General features: G+C 47.1%; 1 protein-coding gene across 4 annotated transcripts in view; it reads left to right on the top strand.

Annotated features, from left to right (window-relative positions):
• The window catches only part of abcb6a (ATP binding cassette subfamily B member 6 (LAN blood group) a), a 341,190-nt gene that overhangs the window by 58,829 nt on the left and 270,237 nt on the right, over positions 1-12,124 (top strand). The gene's annotated exons all lie outside the window — the stretch shown is intronic.

The following is a 12,124-nucleotide window of genomic DNA, read 5'->3' on the forward strand; positions in this document are numbered from 1 at the left end:
GACCCTTCCCCACAGCATCCACAGCCTTTCGGGGTGGAGAGTTCCAGATTTCCAGTACCCTTTGTGTGGAAAAAGTGCTTCCTGATTTCACGGCTGAACGGCCTAGCTTGAATTTTACGATTATGTTCCCTTGTCCTTGATTGCCCCATCAGAGGAAATAGTTTATCTGCATCTACCCAATCGAATCCCTTTAACAGACGGGGCTTGATTTTAATTTCTCATCCAAAGTCGCTCTTCCAGTGTCAGAGGCAGAAGACATTAAAACAGCTCACCTATGTCCCCTGTGTAGTTTGTAGTCAATACATCAGCTGTGGGTAGTGCGGAATGGTAGCTTGTTCAGCAGGTTTGTCTGGTTGGTGCAACAGGCTTGGCTGGCAGTTGACAAAGATTAACAAACACATTGCTGTCCAATAGAAATCTCCGACTAGCCACAGATTTGGCTATTGCGGCACACCATTTAATCACATGCACTGATCTTAGCAGAAAACATCTTGCACCCAGTACTTCACACGTTTTACTTAACAAACATCTACCAGCATTCAGTAACCAAGGATGTAACGCAGTCACAACGAGCAATCAACATTTGCACGGCTTTTCATCTCATCGTACCAGCAATCGCACAAACAGATTAAAGTTCACGTGCAAACACTGTGCAATTATGAGTATCGCGATCACACGCCCAACAACGCTATCTATTACTCATTTTTCATTTACTAATTCAGAAGGGTGAGGGAGTGGAACTAGGTGTGGTGCTCTTGCAGAGAGCTGGCATAGGCGCGACGAGCCGAATTGCCTCCTGTGCTTGTAACCATTCCATGATTCCATGCAAATCCCCTGGGAGGACAGGCGTATCAACATCAGTGTTCTCTTCCAGGCTAACCGCCCCAGTATTGAAGCACCGACCACATTCGATCAGCTTCGCTGGGCAGGCCACATATGCCAGATATGAGACTCCCTAAGCAAATGCCTTATGTGGAGCTCCTTCATGGTAAAAGAGCTAAAGGTGGGCAACGGAAACGTTAAAAGGACACCCTCAAAGCCTCCCTGGTAAAGTGTGACATCACTACTGACACCTGGGAGTCCCTGGCCGAAGACCGCCCGCGGTGGAGAAAGTGCATCCGGGAGGGCGCTGACCTCTTCGAGTCTCAACGCAAAGAGCGTGAAGAGGCCAAGCACAGGCAGCGGAAGGAACGCGCGGCAAACCAGTCCCACCCACCCACCCCTTCCCTCAACGACTGTCTGTCCCACCTGTGACAGGGTCTGTGACTCTCGTATCGGACTGTTCAGCCACCAGAGAACTCACTTTGGGAGTGGAAACAAGTCTTCCTCGATTTCGAGGGACTGCCGATGATGATGATGATGATTGGGAGCAACAAGCCTGGCAGGTGTCAGCTGGGCCTCAGTGGGTAGCACTCTCACTTCTGAGTCAGAAGGTTGTGGGTTCAAGCCCTACTCCAGAGATTTGACGCTCCTGACCAGAACTGTACTGCTCTTCTTACATAGAAACATAGAAACTAGGTGCAGGAGTAGGCAATTCGGCCCTTCGAGCCTGCACCACCATTCAATAAGATCATGGCTGATCATTCACCTCAGTACCCCTTTCCTGCTTTCTCTCCATACCCCTTGATCCTTTTAGCCGTAAGGGCCATATCTAACTCCCTTTTGAATATATCTAACGAACTGGCCTCAACAACTTTCTGTGGTAGAGAATTCCACAGGTTCACCACTCTCTGGGTGAAGAAGTTTCTCCTCATCTCGGTCCTAAATGGCCTACCCCTTATCCTTAGACTGTGACCCCTGGTTCTGGACTTCCCCAACATCGGGAACATTCTTCCTGCATCTAACCTGTCCAATCCCGTCAGAATTTTATATGTTTCTATGAGATCTCCTCTCATTCTTCTAAATTCCAGTGAATATATGCCTAGTCGATCCAGTCTTTCTTCATATGTCTGTCCTGCCATCCCGGGAATCAGTCTGGTGAACCTTCGCTGCACTCCCTCAATAGCAAGAACGTCCTTCCTCAGATTATGAGACCAAAACTGCACACAATATTCCAGGTGAGGCCTCACCAAGGCCCTGTACAACTGCAGTAAGACCTCCCTGCTCCTATACTCAAATCCTCTCGCTATGAAGGCCAACATGCCATTTGCCACCTTCACCGCCTGCTGTACCTGCATGCCATCTTTCAATGACTGATCTATCATGACACCCAGGTCTCGTTGCACCTCCCCTTTTCCTAATCTGTCACCATTCAGGTAATATTCTGCCTTCCTGTTTTTGCCACCAAAGTGGATAACCTCACATTTATCCACATTATACTTCATCTGCCATGCATTTGCTCACTCGCCTAACCTGTCCAAGTCATCCTGCAGCCTCTGAGCATCCTCCTCGCAGCTCACACCGCCACCCAGCTTAGTGTCATCTTCGAAATAGTGCTGTGGTATATTTTGCATCCATCTGAGAGGGCAAATCAGGCCTCAGTTTAATGTCTCATCTGGAAGGCTGCACTTTCAGCAGCACAGCGCTCCCTCAGCACGGCACAGGGTTTGTCAGCCTGGATTATGTGCTCAAGTCTCTGGAATGAATCCATGGCCTCCTGACTCAGAGTGCTACCCACTGAGCCAGGGATGACACTAAAAAGTTAAAATAGCTGAGTTAAATATTTAGCGTGGAGATTTAAAAATAATAGTGTGATGTTGGTGGGAGATAAGACTGAGAATTTTGAGCATTTTTTTTCTCCTGCCCCTCCACAAGATCAATCTGGTTGAAAATTCATGCAAAGCACTTTGCAATAGACAAACATAAGAGCATAAGAAAGAGAAGTAGGCCATTGAGCCCCTCGAGTCTGCTCCGCCAAGAAGATCATGGCTGATCCGATCATGGACTCAGCTCCACTTCCCTGCCAGCTCCCCATAACCCTTGACTCCCTTATTGTTCAAAGATCTGTCCATCTCCGCCTTAAATATATTCAATGTCTGAGCCTCCACAGCTCTCTGGGGCGGAGAATTCCACAGATTTACAACCCTCAGAGAAGAAAGTCCTCCTCATCTCAGTTTTAAATAGGTGGCCCCTTACGTCCCCTAGTTTTAGTTTCCCCTATGAGTGGAAATATCCTCTCTGCATCCACCTTGTCAAGCCCCCTCATTATCTTAAGTTTCAATAAGATCACCTCTCATTCTTCTGAACTCCAATGTGTATAGGCTCAACCTATCATCATAAGTCAACCCCCTCATCTCTGGAATCAACCTAGTGAACCTTCTCTGAACAGCCTCCAATGCAAGTATATCCCTCCTTAAATACAGAGACCAAAACTGTACACAGTACTCCAGGTGTGGCCTCACCAATACCCTGTACAGTTGTAGCAGGACTTCTCTGCTTTTATACTCTATCCCCCTTGCAGTAAAGGCCAACATTCCATTTGCCTTCCTGATCACTTGCTGTACCTGCATACTAACTTTGTGTTTCATGCACAAGGACCTCCAGGTCTCTCTCTACTGCAGCACTTTGCAATTTTTCTCCATTTAAATTATAATTTGCTTTAGTGATAACCTCACACTTTCTCACATTATGCTCCATCTGCCAAATTTTTGCCCACTCACTTAACCTGTCTATATCCCTTTGCAGATTTTTTGTGACCTCCTCACAATTTGCTTTCCCATCCATCTTTGCATCATCAGCAAACTTGGCTACATTACACTCTGTCCCTTCATCCAAGTCATTAATATAGATTGTAAATAGTTGAGGACCCAGCTCTGATCCCTGCGGCACCCCACTAGTCACTGTTTGCCAACCGGAATATGACCCATTTATCCCGACTTTCTCTCCTGTTAACCAATCCTCTATCCATGCTAATATATTACCCCCAACCCCGTGAGCTTTTATCTTATGCAGCAACCTCTTATGTGGCACCTTATTGAATGCCTTCTGGAAATCCAAATACACCACATCCACTGGTTCCCCCTTATCCACCCTGCTCATTACATCCTCAAAGAACTCCAGCAAATTTGTCAAACATGATTTCCTTTTCATAAAACCATGCTGACTCTGCTTGATTGAATCATGCTTTTCCAAATGTCCCGCTACTGCTTCCTTAATAATGGACTCCAGCATTTTCCCAACGACAGATGTTAGGCTAACTGGTCTATAGTTTCCTTCTTTTTGTCAGCCTCCTTTGTAAAATAAGGGCGTTAACATTTGCGGTTTTCCAATCCGCTGGGACCCAGAATCCAGGGAATTTTTGTAGATTACAACCAATGCATCCATTATCTCTGCTGCCACTTCTCTTAAGACCCTGGTATGTAAGGCATCAGGTCCAGGGGACTTGTCACCTTCAGTCCCATTATTTTACCGAGTACTACTTCATTAGTGATAGTTCCTCCCTCCCTATAGCCCCTTGATTATCCACTATTGGGATGATTTTAATGTCTTCTACCGTAAAGACCAATACAAAATATTTGTTCAGTGTCTCTGCCATTTCCCTGTTCCCCATTATTAATTCCCCAGTCTCATCCTCCAGGGGACCAACATTTACTTTAGCCACTCTTTCCCTTTTTATGTACCTGTAGAAACTCTTACTATCTGTTTTTATATTTCGTGCTCGTTTACTTTCATAATCTAGCTTCCCTCTTTTAATCATATTTTTAGTCATTCTCTGCTGGCTTTTAAAAGTTTCTCAATCCTCTGGCCTCCCACTAGTCTTGGCTACATTGTATTCCCTTGTTTTCAATTTGATACCATCCCTTATTTCCTTAGTTAGCCACGGATGGTCATCTCTTCTCTTACAGTCTTTCCTTCTCATTGAGATATATTTTTGTTGAGAATTCTGAAATAGCTCCTTAAATGTCTGCCACTGCTCATCAACTGTCCCACACTTTAATCTATTTTCCCAGTCCACTTCAGCCAACTCTGCTCTCGTACCTTTGTAGTCCCTTTCATTTAAGCTTAGGACACTGGTTTGAGATCCAACTTTCTCTCCCTCCAACTGAATTTGAAATTCAACCATATTATGGTCACTCATTCCTAGAGGATCCTTTACTACGAGATCATTTATTAATCCTGTCTCATTACCAGTACCAGATCTAAGAGAGCCTGCTCCCTGGTTAGTTCCGCAACGTACTGTTCAAGTAAACAATCCCAGATACATTCTATGAACTCCTCCCCAAGGTTACCCTGGCCAATTTACTTTGTCCAATCAATATGAAGGTTAAAATCACCCATGATTATTGCCGTTCCTTTATGACAAGCCTCCTTTATTTCTTGATTTATACTCCGGCCAACCATGTAGCTACAGTTAGGGGGCCTATAGACTCCGCCCACCAGTGACTTTTTCCCTTTATTATTCCTTATCTCCACCCAAACTGATTCAACCTCTTGATCCTCTGAGCCAATATCGTTTCTCACTAATGCACTGATCCCATCCTTTATTAACAGTACTATCCCACCTCCTTTTCCTTTTTGTCTGTCGTTCCGAATTGTCAAATACCCCTGAATATTTAGTTCCCAATCCTGATCACCCTGCAACCACGTCTCTGTAATGGCTATCAGATCATACCCATTTGTATCTATTTATGCCGTCAACTCATCTATTTTGTTAGGAATACTGCGTGCATTTAGACAAAGAGCTTTTAAATGTATTTTTTTACCCTTTTTTCCTGTTTGTTTCCTCTGTCCTTCAAACTTTCTACATTTTTGCTTTCTAATTTCAGTTTTACTCCCCTCCCTACTGAATCTATTCTCAGGTTCCCATCCCCCTGCCAAGCTAGTTTAAACCCTCCCCAACAGCACTAGCAAACCGCCCCCCCCACCCCCCCCCGTAAGAATATTGGTCCCGGCTCTGTTGAGATGCAACCCATCCGGCTTGTACTGGTCCCACCTCCCCCAGAAGCGGTCCCAATGCCTCAGGAAACTAAAGCCCTCCCTCCTGCACCATCTCTCCAGCCACGCATTCATCTGCTCTATCCTCCTATTTCTGTACTCACTTGCTCATGGCACCGGGAGTAACCTGGAGATTGCTACCTTTTTGTGGTCCTGCTTTTTAATCTCTCTCCTAGCTCCCTAAACCCTGCCTGCAGGACCTCATCCCTCTTTCTACCTATGTCACTGGTCCCGATATGGACCAGGACCTCTGGCTGGTCACCTTCTCCCCCCGGAATGCCCTGCAACCAGAAGGTTTATCTCATCATTGCTTTCTGTGAGGCAGCCTGTTCAGGCACTGTAGGGTAAAGGGGTCCCTCTGCTAGCCTGCCTCAGCCACTGCTGTTAGTCATCATCATCCTAGGCCGTCCCTCGAAACGAGGATGACTTGCTTCCACACCAAAAAGGGATGAGTTCCCAGGTGTTTCAATGATGGACCTAATATTCCAGATCCCGAACTAAATCCTGAAGGTTGGAAGATGCCTGTGGGTGGATTGTTTTAACGTGGGGTGTCCGTTGCACACCAGCCACCACACGGGCTTGACAGAGCGAGGTCTTGGTCCAGTGGCAAGGGTTAACCAGGACGACTGGAGACCTGCTCTGCTGCATGGACCCAGTGCGTGCACATATCGCACAGTGTGGGCTGCCCCCTGGGCCCTCGGCTCTTCTGGCCCCGAACTCGCACCTCTCCTGGGCCACGATCACGTCCCTGTACAATCTCTCGCCGCTCCTTCGCCCCGACCTCGCTGCTCCTGCTGTACCTGCCCACGCTCCCACCCTGGACCTTGATGACGTCACTCTTCGCTGCCGTCGCCCTCCCGCACCAGCTCGCGCTGTACCGTGTCATGGCACGCTGCCCATGGCCGCCGCTCCTTTTATGGCCCCGACCTGCTGCTGGTGCTCTCTCGCAGGTCAGGGCTGCCACGCCACTGTATGTACGCTGTTGAACGCCTCTAGTTAAGGACATTTACTTTGAATTCATCTTCACTGCTGCACCACCTCTCCCACTGTGGGTACCCGAACGCAAGGAAAATCCAGTTTCTCAACAGAGCACAACTTTCACTTACACAGAGCAAGCTGCCCGAAGTCACTTCACGGAGGGGGAATGGAAGGCGAGGAGTTGGGGGAGATAACTAGAGGTGTGGTCGGTAGCATCGACTAGGTTCTGAGGAGGTCTTTGATGGCAGGGAGAGAAGTGGAGGAAGGTTGTAGAGACAAAATTCCAGGGAGAGTAGGACTTGAAGTTAACATCCAGGGACTTGTGAATCATGAACACGTTTTGAACAAAACAAAACGTGAAGCTTTCCCCTCCTCATCCTTCAAAAACAAAATAAATGTCAGCAAACAAGGAGCTATTGTTTGAGGGTACGGGGCCCAGAAGAGCCAAGGGTCCGGGGGAGCACAGACCAGCCCACACTGTGGTATGTGTGCGCACTAGGTCCGTGCAGCAGAGCAGGTCTCCAGTCGTCCTGGTTAACTTTTGCCACTGGACCAAGGCCCAGCTCTGTCAAGCCCTTGCAGTGGCTGATGTGAAACGGGTCACCACACATTAAAAAAAATCCATGCATAGAAACAGAGAAAATAGTTGCAGGAGTAGGCCATTCGGCCCTTCGAGCCTGCACCACCATTCAATAAGATCATGGCTGATGTGGTGTATTTGGACTTTCAGAAGGCTTTCGACAAGGTCCCACACAAGAGATTAATGTGCAAAGTTAAAGCACATGGGATTGGGGGTAGTGTGCTGACGTGGATTGAGAACTGGTTGTCAGACAGGAAGCAAAGAGTAGGAGTAAATGGGTACTTTTCAGAATGGCAGGCAGTGACTAGTGGGGTACCGCAAGGTTCTGTGCTGGGGCCCCAGCTGTTTACAATGTACATTAATGATTTAGACGAGGGGATTAAATGTAGTATCTCCAAATTTGCGGATGACACTAAGTTGGGTGGCAGTGTGAGCTGCGAGGAGGATGCTATGAGGCTGCAGAGTGACTTGGATAGGTTAGGTGAGTGGGCAAATGCATGGCAGATGAAGTATAATGTGGATAAATGTGAGGTTATCCACTTTGGTGGTAAAAACAGAGAGACAGACTATTATCTGAATGGTGACAGATTAGGAAAAGGGGAGGTGCAACGAGACCTGGGTGTCATGGTACATCAGTCATTGAAGGTTGGCATGCAGGTACAGCAGGCAGTTAAGAAAGTAAATGGCATGTCGGCCTTCATAGCGAGGGGATTTGAGTACAGGGGCAGGGAGGTGTTGCTACAGTTGTACAGGGCCTTGGTGAGGCCACACCTGGAGTATTGTGTACAGTTTTGGTCTCCTAACTTGAGGAAGGGCATTCTTGCTATTGAGAGAGTGCAGCGAAGGTTCACCAGACTGATTCCCGGGATGGCGGGACTGACATATCAAGAAAGACTGGATCAACTGGGCTTGTATTCACTGGAGTTCAGAAGAATGAGAGGGGATCTCATAGAAACGTTTAAAATTCTGACGGGTTTAGACAGGTGAGATGCAGGAAGAATGTTCCCAATGTTGGGGAAGTCCAGAACCAGGGGTCACAGTCTAAGGATAAGGGGTAAGCCATTTAGGACCGAGATGAGGAGAAACTTCTTCACCCAAAGAGTGGTGAACCTGTGGAATTCTCTACCACAGAAAGTTGTTGAGGCCAATTCACGAAATATATTCAGAAAGGAGTTAGATGTAGTCCTTACTACTCGGGGGATCAAGGGGTATGGTGAGAAAGCAGGAATGGGGTACTGAAGTTGCATGTTCAGCCATGAACTCATTGAATGGCGGTGCAGGCTCGAAGGGCCGAATGGCCTACTCCTGCACCTATTTTCTATGTTTCTATGTTTCTATGTAAGACCTCCCTGCTCCAATACTCAAATCCCCTAGCTATGAAGGCCAACATACCATTTGCCTTCTTCACCGCCTGCTGTACCTGCATACCAACTTTCAATGACTGATGTACCATGACACCCAGGTCTCGTTGCACTTCCCCTTTTCCTAATCTGCCGCCATTCAGGTCATATTCTGCCTTCATGTTTTCGCCACCAAAGTGGATAACAGGCATCTTCTACCCCCTCAATTGCAGTTCGGGACGAGAACATCGGGTCCTTTATTGGAACATCTGTGAACGCTTGTGGAAGGAGGTCATCCTCATTGAGGGATTGCCTGTGGTGATTGCTTCAGATAACTGCCCTCCGCCAAAGAATTAAACTGTCCATTTCACAAACACACGCCTGCATTCAGGAACGTCTAAAAATCCCCCTTCCTATTCAAAGTCTCGTCACCCCCTTCTTTTCCCTCCCCCCAAATCTAATCTGTGCTTTAATAAAAATGCACAGTCACAAATTTTATACCTGATTTCTAAATTACTTTAATCTTCTTGCCTCCATTTTGGAACTCTCTCTCTCTCTCCAGCTGCTCTGGTGACCTCAGTGAAGAGGGAGGGTCACTCGATTTCCGTTGTGGTTGGACGGATTGGACAATTGGTCGACCTGGGAGCCAGCCAATCCGGAGCAGCCGGACCCTAGAACAACACACTTCTAGCTGAGTGTGCAATGCTCCTGGGATTTAGCTGGCAGTGTGCTTTTCTACAGTCGGGTGCCTGTGGAGTCTGAAAGTGCTGCCTCTCCCTCCCTCCCTCCCTCCCTCCCTCTGCTGAAGTGAACAGACCCTCCTCTCCCAGAACAAGTATACCCCATGTGACATTACATCAACAGCTGAAGGGCGGTTTCCACATGGTGAATCTCCACAAGGGCAGGAGAATAAGGCTGTGTTATATATAACCCGGGGAACATTCAAATGGGAAGGACCAGAAACGGCTCTCACAACAAATTGTATTAATATCGCACCTTTAACGTAGTAAAATGTCCCAAGGCGCCTCACAAGAGTGTTATCAAACAAAATTTGACAGCGAACCAAGTAAGGAGATATTAGGGCAGAAAGAGGTAGGTTTTAAGAAGCGTCTTACGGGAGGAAACCGAGAAAGAAAGGTCCAGGGAGGGAATTCCAGAGCTTGGGGCCTTGGCAGCTGAAGGCAAGCTATAAATTGGGGATGCTGAAGAGGCCAGAATTGGAGGAGCGCAGATAACTTGGTGGGTTGTACGGCTGCAGGAGCTTACAGAGATTGGGAGGTGCGAGGCTATGGAGGGATTTGAAAACAAGGATGAGAATTTTAAAATGGAGGTGTTGCTTAACCAGGAGCCAGGGGTGATGGGTGAGCAGGACTTGGTGTGAGTTAGAACACTGGCTCATCAAAAAATGAATGCCTTGCCTTGTTGGGGCAGCCCTATACCATACCATGGCTTCTAATAATTTATCTTCAATGGATGTGAGCCTCACTGACTTAGAGTTGCCTGGGTTAACCCTATGTCTGTTTTTAAAGGTTGGTGTTATGTCAGCTACTCTCCAATCGTCGGGAACTACTTTTTTCACGATTCACTGAAGGTGGTAATAAGGAGGTGACAGAACAAAGGGAGACACTAGGAGAGTTTTTTTCCCCTCACAGATGTTTGTTAGAACATGAAATGCCTCACCAGACATCGTGGTGGAAGAATAATCCAAAATAGCTTTTAAAAGGGAAGTGGACAAATATTTGAAAAAAAAATAATTCTTTGAGGATATAACGAGCATGGTGGATAGAGGTGTACCGATGGATGTGGTGTATTTAGATTTCTAAAAAGCATTCGATAAGGTGCCATACAAAAGGTTACTGCAGAAGATAGAGGTACGCGGAGTCAGAGGAAATGTATTGGCATGGATCGAGAATTGGCTGGCTAACAGAAAGCAGAGAGTCGGGATAAATGGATCCTTTTCGGGTTGGAAATCGGTGGTTAGTGGTGTGCCACAGGGATCTGTGCTGGGACCACAACTGTTTACAATATACATAGATGACCTGGAAGAGGGGACAGAGTGTAGTGTAACAAAATTTGCAGATGACACAAAGATTAGTGGGAAAGCGGGTTGTGTAGAGGAGGAGTTAGTTGTAGTCCTTACTACTAGGGGAATCAAGGGGTATGGCGAGAAAGCAGCAATGGGGTACTGAAGTCGCATGTTCAGCCATGAACTCATTGAATGGCGGTGCAGGCTCGAAGGACCGAATGGCCTACTCCTGCACCTATTTTCTATGTTTCTATGTTTCTAAGAGTCTTGAGGAAAGAGTAGAATTAAAGGACCAGGGCAGGCCGCTGGGCTGAATGGCTTCCTGTGCTTTAAAGTTCTGTGATTTACCAGCGAGTTCCTTTTAAGGGTTGGGTAACATAATGGAGATGTTATTGGACTAGTGATCCAGAAGCCTGGATTAATAATGCAGAGAACATGGGTTTAAATCCCACAACGGCTGTTTGAGGATTTGAATTTCCTTTGGGGAAAAATAGCTTGGGGGGGGGGGGGGGGGGGTGGAAATGCTGGAATCAATGAAGTGACCATGAAGGTGTCAGAATGTTGTAAAAACCCAACTGTTTCGCTAATGTCCGTTAGGGAAGGAAACCAGTCTGGGCCTATATGTGACTCCAGTCCCACACCAATATGGTTGACTCTTAACTGCCCTCTGAAGTGGCCTAGCAAGCCACTCCATTGCCCCACACTGCTGCAAGGCAGTGATTCAAGAACGCCCACCACCACCTTCTCGGGGCAACTAGGGATGGGCAGTAAATGCCAGCTATGCCCACATCCCAAGAATGAATACAAGTACCCTTGTATGGTGTCGATCAGGGCCAATGTCTTTCTTTAACTTCTTCACCATATCCATAACCACCTTATCTGAAATAACCATTTTTTTCGCTACCACTCTCTATTTCCCCGAACAAACACCGCCCCCACCCCTGCATGGAATCTCTGCCTGCATTTCTAGGTTTAGACCTGCACCAGAGGCACATAGAGGGTTGGGTAAACCTGGAATTGGAGTCGGGTTCCGATCACTAGTGCACTTTGGGTCCATGTACTTGGCTTGAGATACGTTTTGCGATGACATTGTACAGTTTGATCATATGGTGCTTGCAAGAAGATTCCACCAAGACATTAGTTCCTTGGTGTAGTCGTGCAATGATAATAAGTTGATGCACTGTGTTTGGTCTTGGTTTTTGAGATCAGTTGGGGTGGTGCAGCGAGGGGGTTCTGCTGAACCTGTGGCCCTACCCATAGAGTTTGTTACTGTTGGCTGCGTTTCCATGCTATACTTCTACCTCAACTCCACTTTCCCGCCCGTTC

This window comes from Pristiophorus japonicus, chromosome 3, assembly GCF_044704955.1.
Source record: "Pristiophorus japonicus isolate sPriJap1 chromosome 3, sPriJap1.hap1, whole genome shotgun sequence".
Taxonomy (NCBI): domain Eukaryota; kingdom Metazoa; phylum Chordata; class Chondrichthyes; family Pristiophoridae; genus Pristiophorus; species Pristiophorus japonicus.